Source organism: Cydia amplana, chromosome 5, assembly GCF_948474715.1.
Source record: "Cydia amplana chromosome 5, ilCydAmpl1.1, whole genome shotgun sequence".
NCBI classification, from domain to species: Eukaryota; Metazoa; Arthropoda; class Insecta; order Lepidoptera; family Tortricidae; genus Cydia; species Cydia amplana.
Genome location: NC_086073.1, coordinates 6224687 through 6238750, shown reverse-complemented (window position 1 = coordinate 6238750; position 14064 = coordinate 6224687). Strand labels below are relative to the sequence as shown.

The 14064-nt window shown below is 38.3% G+C and overlaps 2 protein-coding genes across 3 annotated transcripts in view; one reads left to right on the top strand and one right to left on the bottom strand.

Annotated features, from left to right (window-relative positions):
• The window catches only part of LOC134648230 (mitoguardin), a 79671-nt gene that overhangs the window by 38252 nt on the left and 27355 nt on the right, over positions 1-14064 (bottom strand). The window lies entirely within an intron of this gene.
• LOC134647864 (protein unzipped) overlaps positions 1-14064 on the top strand; it is a 42372-nt gene that overhangs the window by 21882 nt on the left and 6426 nt on the right. Inside the window, exon 2 of one of the 2 annotated variants that reach the window (XM_063502207.1) lies at positions 4898-4945. The exons of the other annotated variant lie outside the window; for it this stretch is intronic. The gene's annotated coding sequence lies outside the window, so the exon portion shown is untranslated. The remainder of the gene's footprint in view (positions 1-4897; positions 4946-14064) is intronic. 2 annotated transcript variants of the gene reach the window in all.

The window sequence follows — 14064 nt, the reverse complement described above, 5'->3', positions numbered from 1 at the left end:
CTAAGTCCGGACTATACGGTGGGTGAGTAACAGTTTCAAACCCACATTCAACAATAGCTGCCTTGGCAATATGAGCAGTATGGACGGGGGCGTTGTCATGCAGAAGCATAACACCTTTGGTTAACTTTCCTCGCCTCTTTTCTTTGATTGCATCCTTTAATTGACGTAGAATGTTAGCGTAGTACTGTCCTGTGATATTTACACCTTTTTCTTTATAATCGATCAGTAATACTCCTTCACAATCCCAAAATATCGTGGCCATGACCTTGCCAGCTGAAGGGATGACCTTGAACTTCTTGGGATGAGCTGAACCCTTAATGTGCCACTGCATGGACTCTTGTTTACTCTCTGGGTCATAATGATGAACCCAGGTTTCATCTCCAGTAACTATTCTTTGCAGCACCTCATCAGGATTTTCACCGCACAGGTCAATAAAATCGGAACAACAAGCTACACGCATGTCTTTTTGAAGCCGAGTCAGCATTCGCGGAACCCATCTTGCACTTACTTTTGACATATTAAGATGGTCATGGATAATATCATGTACGGTACCAATAGAGAGATTGGTTACTTGTGCTATAGATTTTACCTTCACTCGACCATCTTCCAATATAAGTTTTTCCACTTTATCAATATTTTCTTGTGAAGTAGCTACTACAGGCCGGCCAGGTCTAGGGTCGTCTTCAACACTCTCCCTTCCACGTTTAAACTCGCTTGACCACTTTTGAATGGTAGATAAAGAAGGAGCAGACTCACGGTAAACACAATCCATTTCCTCTTTTATGGTTTTTTGATTTTTACCCTGTTTTGTCAAGAATTTTATCACGCATCGATGTTCTAATTTAGTTAACATTGTCAATTCCCACATGATGTTCATGTTTGTTCAGCAATTGCAGAAAAACAAAAGAACATCTCGGTTCGAATTATACTTTTTTTTAATGTCAATGAATAAACCTTAGCGGCCAGTAACGAAAGAAATTTTAGAAGAGGTTGTAAGATATCAATACCGAGAATATTTTGAACGCCCCTCGTATTAAGAATAATATTAGTCACACAATAATTAAAATCATTTGATTGTTCTCATTACCTACGAACATAAAATAATACATTTATGAATAGCTTTAGGATCTATTGTTTAACCCCAGGAGCGCCCCAGAATTACCGTAGTATGGAACTCCTATACTAGTTACTAGCACACGTGTCTTGTTAGGGCGCTCCACGGGTTAAAACCGCAACTATTTGTAATACATAAATTAACTAATTAACAAAGATTTAATTGCAACAGAGTCATAAATAACCCTCCTTCGGAAGTCGGGAAAAATACTAATAATTAAATATCAGCTTGAGCAATAGGTCGGTAATGAATAACTGAGTTGGTTGAATTATGATGAGAATAAAGCATAAACAAACTACCGGTGGACTGGTTCCATATCCTTCGGGGGTACTAAAGCACTGAATAAATAAAATGCAATTAGACTATAGGGTGTGGCATAGAGCGCGAATCACGCCCCGCGGAACGACGGCGTTTTATAAACAGTTATGAAAACTCTTATCACAATTGAAAAGGTGAGTGGGTTGTATAAAGGAAATCAATGTATGTAAGTTGAATACCAAGTGATGTATCAAGTTTTAGACATGTTACAATAAGGTGATTTAGGAAACAAGTACAGTTCAAAACCTGACATAAGTGGCTAATACTTAATACCTATAGCGTGCGCTTTCCCCACCAACCGAGACGTACCTATCTCATTATCCTCATGGGTCAAATTTCGTCAGGCCATTTATGTTTAGATAAACACATCCTTCTACATAAGTTAGGAAACAAAAGTGGTTATAATGACTTATTAACCGTAGTTACACGTCAATAAACGCTCGCATAGTTGAAGTTTCAAAACAACAAACGAGTTTGATTGGTACCGCGAACGCGATATAACACGAGTGATTACACTCGATGGAATACCCGTGGTGTAATCGGCTGACACAAGGGTTTAGGTTTACCCATGAATTGAAGACGCGTGTTTCAGGCTGCTAATTCGAAGGCAGCGGCGGCGGGTCACGTGCGGGGCGTCGCCATGGCAACCGAGGAAACTACGTCGTTTCAGACCCCCGGTGTCGAGCCGTTCCGCGTTTACCAATACTTTTAAAATATCGAAATTTTGCTGGGGCGCGATTTCACATTTCGACAAATCTTGTGGTTTGACCACCATTAGAGTATAAAATACAAAATATTTACAGTTGCCAAGCGGGTAGGGTACCATAATGTCTATCTTTTTAGTTGAACTCACTTAGTGCGACAACTTTTTCATGAACGACGAATTTTGTTATCAGTGGCAGTTAATATTTACGGCGGTTTTTAACATCTGCCAAAATAATATTGTCCTGAAGCTGTGTATCCTCATCAAATCAGTGGCCCGTAATAACAACTCTATTGGACAAAAGGGTCGCAGGATTTTGCCAGGCAATTTGAGAGTGCGGGGGCGGGTATTGTATCATATCATATCGCTAGCCATAGTAATCATCAGGGGTCGGACAAAAAGTGCGGATGACGTCAAACCACTTATAGGATGATTTCAAATAGTATTTTTGATTTTCATAAACAATTATCACTTATCATTTATCAACCTCTTTATTAAACGATATCGCCACTTGAAATGAGTAAGTACGTTTTTGACTGACACATTGTCAATCAGATGAACAATAAATTGACTTCGTTATTGTGTAGCTATTGTATCTTCACGATTATATTTAGCTAAAATTTATATTTACTAATGTATAAGAAAACGCTCTAAAATGTCATCTTTACTCGAATATTGTGGCAAGTTTCGTGAAATTTATTTTATTCACTACATCACCCTACCACCTGTATTATTAATTCCATGGATTTATTTACGATTATTTTGTTACTTCATTAATACTACTTTGTTACTACATGTCACACGGAAGTTTAAATACAAACTCAAACATCATCCTGTGTGCAAGATTACGTCATTTTTACGTCATCCGCACGTTTTGTCCGACCCCTGGTAATCATATGACGAGACATAGGGCGCAGACCGAGCTTATGGGATTTGTGGAAACGTTGACCGCGAACCTTTGATCTGATTCATGATTTACTATGATGGCTGGGTTGTCTACCTATAATTAACAAATAAGAAAGTTCTCAACATTATGAAATGATTTTAAGTCGAACGTGAGGACTAAAATGGTGGCTGGGTTCAATTTTACGATCCACTTTAAGCATGGTCGCGTTAAACTCGCAAAATCCTCGACTGAAAGATTAAGATAGAGGTCAACCAACACCCTCGGATCGCCCCTTGTCTTCTTAGTTATTTGACCCCTGTCAATATGCAATGGAGGCCTGCCCATTAGCTTCCCCCCTCCTATTGGAAATCGCTGCTCCTTTACACGCGTGTGGTTAACTCTGCAATTTTGTAGAACGGGAACTCGCCACAAATCGAAGTAGCTTTTGTATTATGAAAACGAACGCGTATGCTACAAATAAAATTCCATTGAAAGGTTTCTTTAACTGAAATCAATACGCTGTTTAAACACATCCATATACACGAGTCACACTACAAGTAAACTAAGTTATCCGGTAGGTATGCAACCTGTACAAATCATGAAAATAGAACATACAGATATGTGCAATAACTGATAGAACAGGGCGCGCCAAAATATCACCCACAATAACTCTCTTTGCAGAGCCATTACACCTTGTCAATATTTTTTGCGTGTTTTTCCTATCAGCTAGTGTATACGATAGCAAAAAGGAAAGTTTTAGCAACAACATTCATCCGGGTGGGATAGGGCGGTAACTGTCCATTAACTAATGAACCAGCCGATGCCGCTGCGTCCGGTCGGCAGCTGTATCACGTAAGGAGTTGGCGAATCGATTATGACATATTGTGACCACATCGAGTAATCAACAGTGTATGAATACACCGCTTCCTGTGATGGACATCGTATCCTAATTAGTTATTAAGAGGCTGTCATATAAAGACAGTGGACACTGGGATCCAGTTTCCAAGTATTCATTGTATGCACTTGTTACAATGGCTCCGTTGCCGTGGCGAAGGACGACCCACCGCCGCATAACGGCTGCATTATAAACCATGCTGCAGCTACTCTTAATGTGACGCAGTTTTGCAGATATCGGGCTAGAATACAATTCAAGATTGCTCCTACACAGATATTGATAAGTATCAATGATCATAAAGTTTGAGCGTAGGTAAAGCTACTGAAGACATTTAAGATGTAACCAATGTAAAATTTCAATTTGAAGCGTACCTCGCGTGATTTTACTTAAATATATTGAGATATCTAACAATCTTAATAGATAAGTGCCATGACCATTAGGTAATTTTTACTTGCATACCTACCCTACTCATAAGTACTTGACAAATTGTTTCTATTGCAGTAAATGCGATGAATTGTAGGTGTTAACTGCAACCGCGCGCTTTCAAAAAAGATGAATTTTGCGATTAGGCCTGCAGCTGCCGACTGATGGTAAACCCGATACGTGCATCTGTTGGATTAGCTCGCACTGGCTCGTAGACGGAATTAAGTGATACAAAGCGCATCACGTAGACAGCTGCATTGCAACGTGTTTGCAGTGATTGACGCTAATAGATTCTTTATAATAATTGCATATTATGTATGTATGTAATGTAGTTCTGCTACTAATGTATATTCGCAGTTAGACACCTACCTACCTATTACTTATTAGAATATTGAAACAATTTATGACTATAATATGTAAGTGCCGTAGCCGCAGTGGAAAAAACCACTAGGCGTTTTTCACATGGTTATATGCGTGTTTTACAATTACTATAAAATGCTTTAACTTAATGCATATTATTACCGAATCACAATAACCTATGTGTATCTATTGTTTCAGATTCAGACTTTGGAAACGGCAAAGTGGAAACAATACCATAAACAAAAGGTACCTAAACTAGATAGATATTTTACGAAAAATCCTTTAGAATTTTACGAAAAGCTATCCTTTAACCGTATTGCAATTCTACTCAGCAACCGACCGACCCATGTTAAATAGCGAAGGAAATAAAACGTCCGGCCGCTTGTAAACAAAATGCGAGTGCATAACAAATCGGTGTACCGAACCGGAGCGACGCGACGCGAGCCGCCAGAACTACCATAAACTTCCAGTTCAGTCCAACCAAATATCAGCCTCCATGCGACAAAAAACTACAAAAAATAGCGCGGTTTTTAATTTAAAACCTTAATTAACCTATTGCGGTAAAAACTTTAGCTGCAAATGATATAAAAATAAGTAATCAAATGCGTGTTGAATCCTGGAGCCTTTGTACAGGTTTAGGTACTCCGTAGTGAGGAAACCCCGTTTTACAGTTGTTATAATAGGCTCTGGGGTCAATTATTCGTGGCATTATGAATTTCTACCCACGTTATGTGTGTCAGAATCGGGAAACCCCAAATGAAAATTTGTATGTAACACGAATGGCTCTTCTCAGAATATTAGTGGAACTTCAAAATTCGTTTTAGGTTGCTCTGTTTTTTTCTGGTTGAAGAGTTGTTTCTTAATGTAGCAATATTCTTTTCAACCGTAGAACCGTTACGCAATGACATGTCCTGGTTCGTCCCGATTGTCCTAGAGCTCAGTAAGTAGATATAATGGAAATGCAACACTAGGCTCCTCACGTATGGAGGGTCCGTGCAGTCCCGATGCTATAGATAGACTAGGCACACGTCCACAATAAAATTGGGCCAGTGTGTCGTCAGAGTAGCTATTATCGACAATCAGAAGCCGACCTTGCGGCTAGTTGTCGCTTGTCGCGCAATTCGTGGGGTACGGAGGTCTTCATCCGCCTTGTCGCACTTCATTTTCATTACATAATCCCTGGTGTATGTCATCCTTCCAATTTAGAATGTACTCAAATAAACAAGCTGATATTTTCGTTTGTTCTTAAAGCACTAATGTGTTTCGGATTATACGATTATATATTTATTTATGATACTATATTCCAAAATAGGCGACAAAAAGTACTTGAAAGGGTATACACTTCATTTGATTTTACTTTATTGGCGAAGCGAAGTCAAATCAAATGAAATTATAATTTACTCCATAGTTAAATAGGGTATATGTAGGTACATGTAGTTTGTTGTTTGACCTTTAAATAGGCAAGTAGGTGCCTTTACCTTTAAGTAAATCCTACGCATATAACATACAACTTGTATGACGTCATCGAGTGTAGTAAAGTCCCTTAAATCAAGAGTATCATGACACACATTGATGAGATTAATGTAGAAACAAAAGGCATCAAACATTAATAAGCAAATAAAGCGACTTGTCGTTTGTTGTTTAGTCTCGGAGTCTCAATGTCAAAAGCACAAGACCGCTTTGTTTATTTTACATCTGTAGTGTTTATTATGAATGAGTTCATGGTACCATAATATATATAGATTTGATTTTGTTATTAAACATTATCCACATTTCGAAGAAATAAGATACTGATTAAAACATATTGGATCGTGTTTATCTTGCTTCATGTACAAAAGTAGGTAATAACTAATAACCTGCTAATAACACTAATAGTACCTAACTATACTTGCGTTATGCTACTACAACGTTGAAAGTACCTAATACGTATCGACTGTTGATTGATTCAGTTTTCTCGTTTTTGTGCAAATAAATTATTATCGTAGGTATAATCAATCACATGGATTCCTGTGTAATGAGTTGAATAATTGACGTTTTACATTTTATGGTGTTTAATTTTTTGCTATCAGCGTTTTATTGATTCCTCTTGCGTGTCAGCCTGCAGTTTAGCGGTCTCTGGAGAGGAAACTAGTATAGATGTTATTTTGTAGCCTGTAGTGTCATGGACCTAGAGGCCACAGTTAGACTGGCTCGCTGGAACCTACTACCGATCTCACGGTGAGCGTGTGACTTGTAAGCTACAGGAATTGAGGGCTTGGTCCAGCCGAGCCTGGCAACAGGTGCGGGAGAGAAACTCCGGCTGGTGTTAATTAGCCCCTCGCTGCTTGATTTATAGCCTAACTTTGTCTTCTAATACGTACTACTTATATACGTTTTATCCATGCGATATCCTAGGATGCTGGGAATTTAATAAATCTAGTCTAGGTTATCTATATTCGCAATTAATATTGATTTATACATACAACCTTTACTTGCATACGCAAGAAAAGCTTTTCATTTTGTTTCGTCATTTTACAATATTCTACTTATATAAACAAGTTTTGAAATGTGGATGTTTAAGAAACTTGTTTGTTTGTTTAAAACACGGTAAACATTTTGTATGTGCATTGCAACTTGCAACCACGAAAAAATGCAATAAGTACAGTGTATCTGTACGGTACGATATAGATTCCCGATTTAAACTGACTGATCCCTAAATGCACTTTCACATTATTAGTCACTGTCCGTCCGATAGTTAAAGAACCTTCGATAAGGCTGTCGAGGGCGATCTTTCGGGTAACGGGTCTAATGTATTTTTTTCATTGGAATTGAAAACGGAAACCATTGCGTGCGAGCGCGTGAGGTTCTAGTGGATGCGTGAGCGCGGGTTCAATGGCTAACTAGTGTAATATGAAATATGAACTCGACACTTGTAACATGCTGTACCTACTGAAGAATGTTCTTCAAGCTCGTTACCTTATGAAAATATTTAGCGGCACTTGTTTTCATATTCGAATCGATAGAGCTTGAGATTTTTATTAGGAATACATAATATATGTAGTGTAACATTTCTGGAAAATATCAAGATACCCACCGGCTTGCCGGTTTTGAAACCATTTGAGCACCTTATTCCACAAGTTTTGAAGATAATTTGCGCGCACGTTACGGATTTATTTACTAACCGCCCAACAACCGTAATAGTACCTTCAGTCGAATAGTGCTCTTATATTGGTTCTTTCGAGAAACCAATTTGCTCACACTCAGCAAGCGTATGCAATGGCACCCCAGCTATCACGCGACATCTCCGACACCGTCACGCCTCGCCTCAGTTTACGTTTTACATTTACAGTGCCACCGACTATCTCATGATTCTGATTAACCTTGTTCGTACACGATCCCCTTTTTCACATAAATATAGTACCGGATGTTGACAGTTTAATCACATTCACGTATGTGTGTGATAATTGCGATAACAACTCTCCAAAAGGGAAACTGACGCGATCCACAACGTAATTTGAAGTGATTAAATATCTCGTTTTGTTACTTAACAGCCACCAGGCTCGATTGATGCGTTGTATAGGAAAATTAAGCATGACTAAATAACTACGAGATGCGATGATTATAGCTCCAATAATACTAAATCACGGTAATGCTGTCGTCACGCCGGTAGTCCCATCCATTAAGCCGGTGCAGCGATGTAGCACAATCTAACAGAGATAGCCCCTTAGCCGCTAAGATAAGGTAAATAAATGGGAGCATACAGAATTTGAGATAATTACCAAGAGCATAGAAAATTAAAAATTAGAAAGTGTATCGTTATAGAGTACTATGCCTAGTAAAAGATAATAAAGCTGTTAATTTCTACAACACGATTGTTCAAACAAAACTGAGGTCAGGTTAAGTAGATAGGTATATGTATAAATCGAACCGTTTAAGGTCCCAGGCAAGTTAAGGCTAAATTTGCATAAAAACAAGGAATGCCGCACAAAAAGCATATATATATATTATATGTATATATATATATATATATATATATATACACATATATACATATATAATCTATAAAAAAATTGTAACAGTGCAGGTTTCTCTACATATCTATCCCAGAAAATTTTAGAGTTTGGCTTTATAACGCTATTATTATGTTAGAATATTTCGGTGATAACAAAGGGTTTGTATAAACTTATAAAGCGTCAGTGAGCAATAATAAGTTAATTGTATTGTCAAGCAAGATGATGAGCGCTAGTTGAAAGAAAAGATCCGCCACAAAGTCAGCCCGCATCCTATTGTTTTAAGAGCTTTGAAGGCTCAAGTACATGAATGGCGTGTACTCAGATATGACTCAGTCACATATTCACAAGATATATTGATGATATTGTTGCAACTGTAAGCTCGGAACTGGTATAGTGCGACTCCTAGATTAGTAACAACCATGTGTAAGCGGAGTTTAAGAGCCACTGGCGATGCTCTCGATGGGTTTCGTGAATCCGCTTCTCGGTCAATGTCTGTTTCTCTACTCTCTAGTGTAAACAATACACACACATCCACAACTGAATAGGGCCAATTATTATTTTTTCTTCATCCAATCAACAACAATATAATGCCACCGCTATTCATTCAATCAGCGAAGTGTTTCTCTAAGGTAGATGGTAGATATACCTAGAGAAGTAGAGACTATTAGAGAGTACCATTTATGCATACCTATACATTTTTATTCTGATAAACAAAATCTAATCATACCGACAGACTCAAGGAATATACCGAGAATACCTACCTATAATAGGTACACAAAGTCTCGTCTCTGGGAAAGCCTAAGTATTTATTAGATACATACTTAAGGTCAATACCAATATTGCAAAATAAGTATAATGTGATTGACACGAAAGATCGTGAAGTTGGAAATTAGGAGACTCACCTAAGTGTGCGTATTATTAGCTGGTCCAATCCAACAAAAAAGGCAAATAAACGTGATAATTTAACAATCGCGAAGGCTAATGCGATGGTATATGTAAACAAATGTCCAAGTTAAAATGAAGGACAATGTGCAAATCCACTTAGCGAGAATGTAGGTTGATATCATAAAGCACAGTCGGTCGTCTGGGGTTATGGTCTTCACGCATGAGGCGATTCCCACGCTATCAGCTGCTGCACGCGCCGCTGCGCGCGCGCACCGGCGCGAGGCCGCCTCGTCACCAGGGCTGGTATTCCTGTCACTTAAATGAACCAGCATCGCGTGATCTCTTAGCACGCGTAGTTGTTATGGATCTCGAGCTCACAGTGTTATTAGTTTCATCGAACCTCTGGCTTGCCTGCGCTGGTTAGGTGTGAATACAAAACCTGGCGCCGCGCACCGACAGATAACACCGGAACTATGACTCCATATTGAATATGCATTTAATATTAGCCTGCGATCTGAATTTAGACACGTCAGGCCATTAAAATGTCTGTAGTAAACGTGAAACCGATTTGCGTAGTAGTATTTCGCGTGAGTTACGACTTTGGAAATGCCAGACTGTTCAAACGTGTTGGCACGCTTCGAATGCAACATAACCCGTGAAAGACGTTGCAGCTGCTATCTAATATAAGAGTCATCGCACAGGATACGACAACTTCTTGCTGTAGCCGTTATATGTGCCTTTAACCTAGCTGTAGCCTTTAACAAGGAAGGTGTTGGTTCTCGCGGTAGTTCTTACACGCTATCACTTCATCTAGTTGCGCACTCTTTGTTTGTCTTGGTCAATTCTGGTGCCGTTCTTCCGATCTTTCAACCCAGTTATCATGGTTCCAGGTTGGGAGATCACTTTATCTACATAATAGCACGTCATAAACGAATACTGCTACTGATATTCGTTGTGCTCGATGGTTCGACTAATGCCGTTTGTCATCCGTAATACAGAAGTCAATTTGTCACAACATGAACACAGTAGCCGCGGATTATGATAGAGATGATTTATTGACAGTTACAACACGTCGGCGTCGAGAGAAGCGACTAACGGCCGGCGCCCGCAACAGGGGAGCAATTTGCGCACTCACAAAACTTCCGGTAATCCGGAGTGCCTAGGTACATGATGTACTTAGTCACACGTTGCATTATTGTAATTTGTATTAATTACTAAATACAATTTTGGTGTCATATATAGTTTCTGCCATTTCCTGTTGTCTTCACATTTTAGTTTTGACGTACTACTACCCGAGCTTTTTGTATTTCAAATGGTTAGGCGTATTTATAATTAGGTTAACCAGCCGGTCCATCAATATATACTGGTTAATTGAGAGGTGTATGTAAGTCCCGCCAGTCATTATTATTAAAAGGCCATTGTCTTTCGTGTGCACAAAAACTAAAGCAGCTTAATGTAGTAATTTATCATAATAAAAAATCTAATTTCCGTCGTCTCCGCTAGTAATTCGGTAGTCACTAACAGTTATCCCGTGCTCTTTTCGCTGCTAGACTTTGTTGTTTCACAAGTAAAACAACCAGCTTCAGATGTCGTTGAAACATTGTTTCTTGTTGCAGTTGAATTATGTGGGACTTTATACTTATCTGAATCGGAACTTTAAGAGCATTCAAAAGCTTTACTATGGTGAGCTCTTCGACTGGACAATGGGATATACAGCGTATCAAGCGAGAAAGCTATGGCACGTGCATCGTGGATACCTAGATCGTGCTTTTGAGATGAGAGGCGGCAACTGATAACGAAGCTATTACGGCGATAATTGCCTGAGGGTGCCATTCCAAAAGCTACGCGATCAGGGGCTGAAGGTTCAGAAAACTAGTAACAGATACATACACACACACACATATACATACATATTAGCTATAGCTTTGATTGCAAATAGTTGTTATGGATGGAAGGACTCAGTACGTTGGTAATAAGAATAAGTATCCATCGCTTCGTTGTATGTATGTTCCAAATAAGTGTTATACTAGACTAGACGATAAGTGAATACCAAAAGATGGAACTAAGGTATTTAATTTTTTGGTATTCATAGAATTTAGCAGATAATGCAACTTTTAAGTTCGAACATAAGAAAACTATTGGTACAGGTTAAGAGGTTACGGTGGTTGAAAAGAAGGTATGTTATCAATATCGACGATGCTAAATGTGTATTACTTACTCAAGCGTCGTATAGACATATTGGAATCTAAATATTAGATGATAAGAAGAAAAAAAAGTTATATAAAGATTTTTTCCAGCGAGCCGGAAAGCGTCTACAATTTTTTTTAAATTTCGGGAGGTTGTTGGAGGGCTGGAGGGTTAAAAAATCGTTAAGCAATTTGTGGGTTTGGTCGTTTTTGTCCACGTTAATGCTATATTTTTTCTATAACTTAATATAACACTTATTTGTAGGCATTTTCTTAATCTGACGAACACAAGTTTGACCCCTAATTTTTACATTGTAACCGTCAGATTAAGGAAATGCGTGCAAATAATTATCAGATTTAGTAATAGCACAATTATAGCGTTAATTTGGACTAATATGACCAAATCCACAATCTGCTTAACAATTTGTTGAACCCCCCACCAACCAAGGGCTCAACATAGATGGCTAAAAGGGGTAAAGGTAGCAACATATCATTCATATCTTAATCTGACGCGCTCGAGTAAACACAAAAATCCGCTCTTGGGCTCCTCTACTAATAGTATCACGTAGCAAAGTCTCCGCTCGAGTTTAACGACTAGATAACAATGTTATAGAAAATCGAACCACGAACAATTTAAGCTGTTTATAACGGAGTTCTAAAACTGCAAGATTAGATAAAGCGTCACGTTTTGCGAGTGTGAAATCGGTAAGCACTTTGCCACTATAAAGCTAGGTTAGGTGGTAAACGCCCTGGTTAAAAGCACTTGTGGTTGATGGCGCCGCAGCTGGCAAATAACAGCGGTCTGAACTTGGGTCAAAAATAACTGTCCGTACGTTCATCATGTTCTAACGGGACTGATGCAGACGTTTAGACAGATTAAATCTTTTAAGCTGTTATTCTCAGATAACCCAGTATAACTGAGAGCTCTGACTGTAAATAGATTTGACGAGTCTCGAAATCATCTTACACTTGTTCGCCTAAGGCGAATAAGGCTCTTGAAAGATGAGAATACTAGGCCAGACCTTGGATCTTACAGCGATTACGAAATATTCATTATTGAATAGACACGAGAAGGCAATTAGCCTACAATGGAAAATATATAATAATTAGAATACAAAGTAATTCAATTAGTCGCGTACTGAGTCACTAGGGAGTGTCGTCGTATTAGCACTAAAAGGATATTTTGTAGATATTATGGTTAGGTACAGACATGAAACTAGGTTAAAAGCGTATCGCTGTTACGGCTTAGGATCACAACACAACACACTCGCGAATTTATTTATTGCAGCAAGGTGTGTTCTTTTAACCTAAAAAATAAGTTGACGTGTAAGTAAAGTAAGTAATTAGTTCTTTACTATTTGACCATCACTTCAAATATGATACGTAAACATTTCATGCCTTTCACCGGGACCAAACACTCCTTATTTATTTTACTTTAATTTAAACCGTCTCGGCGTTTTAAGCGTGAAATAACAACATATAATATATACAGACAGAGACACCTTGGTATTTATTAGTATAGATAATAAGAACATAACTTAATTATTCCCATTATTGTCAGCAAGAGTTTCCCCTCCAACGTTATCCATATGTATAACAATTGACACTAATCCGATCAAGTATTATGGATTGAATGTACAGCAGTCGGGGCAATAGGATTACAGTGCAAGCAATTGCTCGCGAGCTGCTTTACGTCCTTACAATAATAGTCTTATGCTGAGGCGATTGAATCTCACAGGCTTACACTATCTTAAGGCAGCTCATCTCATTGTCCATGCTAAACGTTGTGTGGTTCACGACACTTAATAGATACGTGTAATGTAACATCTGTTTAAAATGTAGTTGTATACATTTAAACGGATCTACCGTGAAACGGAACGTAGAATTAATTTAATTTACTGTTTCTACGTACAAAAATTAAATACGCTGCTTAGTGCTAGACTATACCCACTAATAAATTCCTAGGCAACTTAGGAAATTGTGTCAATAAGAACACCTACTAAAGCCGATCGCAATTACTAGCTATTGTAAAATTTTTGCTTCTGATTCAAGTTCTGTAGGCAATGTGCTCGTATTCTTGAGTAGAAGGTAGGTAGGCTATTGATTTATAAACAGAAAATACCAAGAAAAGTCAGCAACGCAACGATTTTGATAGCATACGCAGTGCGAGTGTTATTTAGTATTTACACGTCATAATTTCATTTTGACGTTTAAAATAACTCTTATATACTTGCATCATTTATAGTACCTATAGTAAACAGCGTCATGATAAATAAATAACATTATAAGCATCAGGGATGTT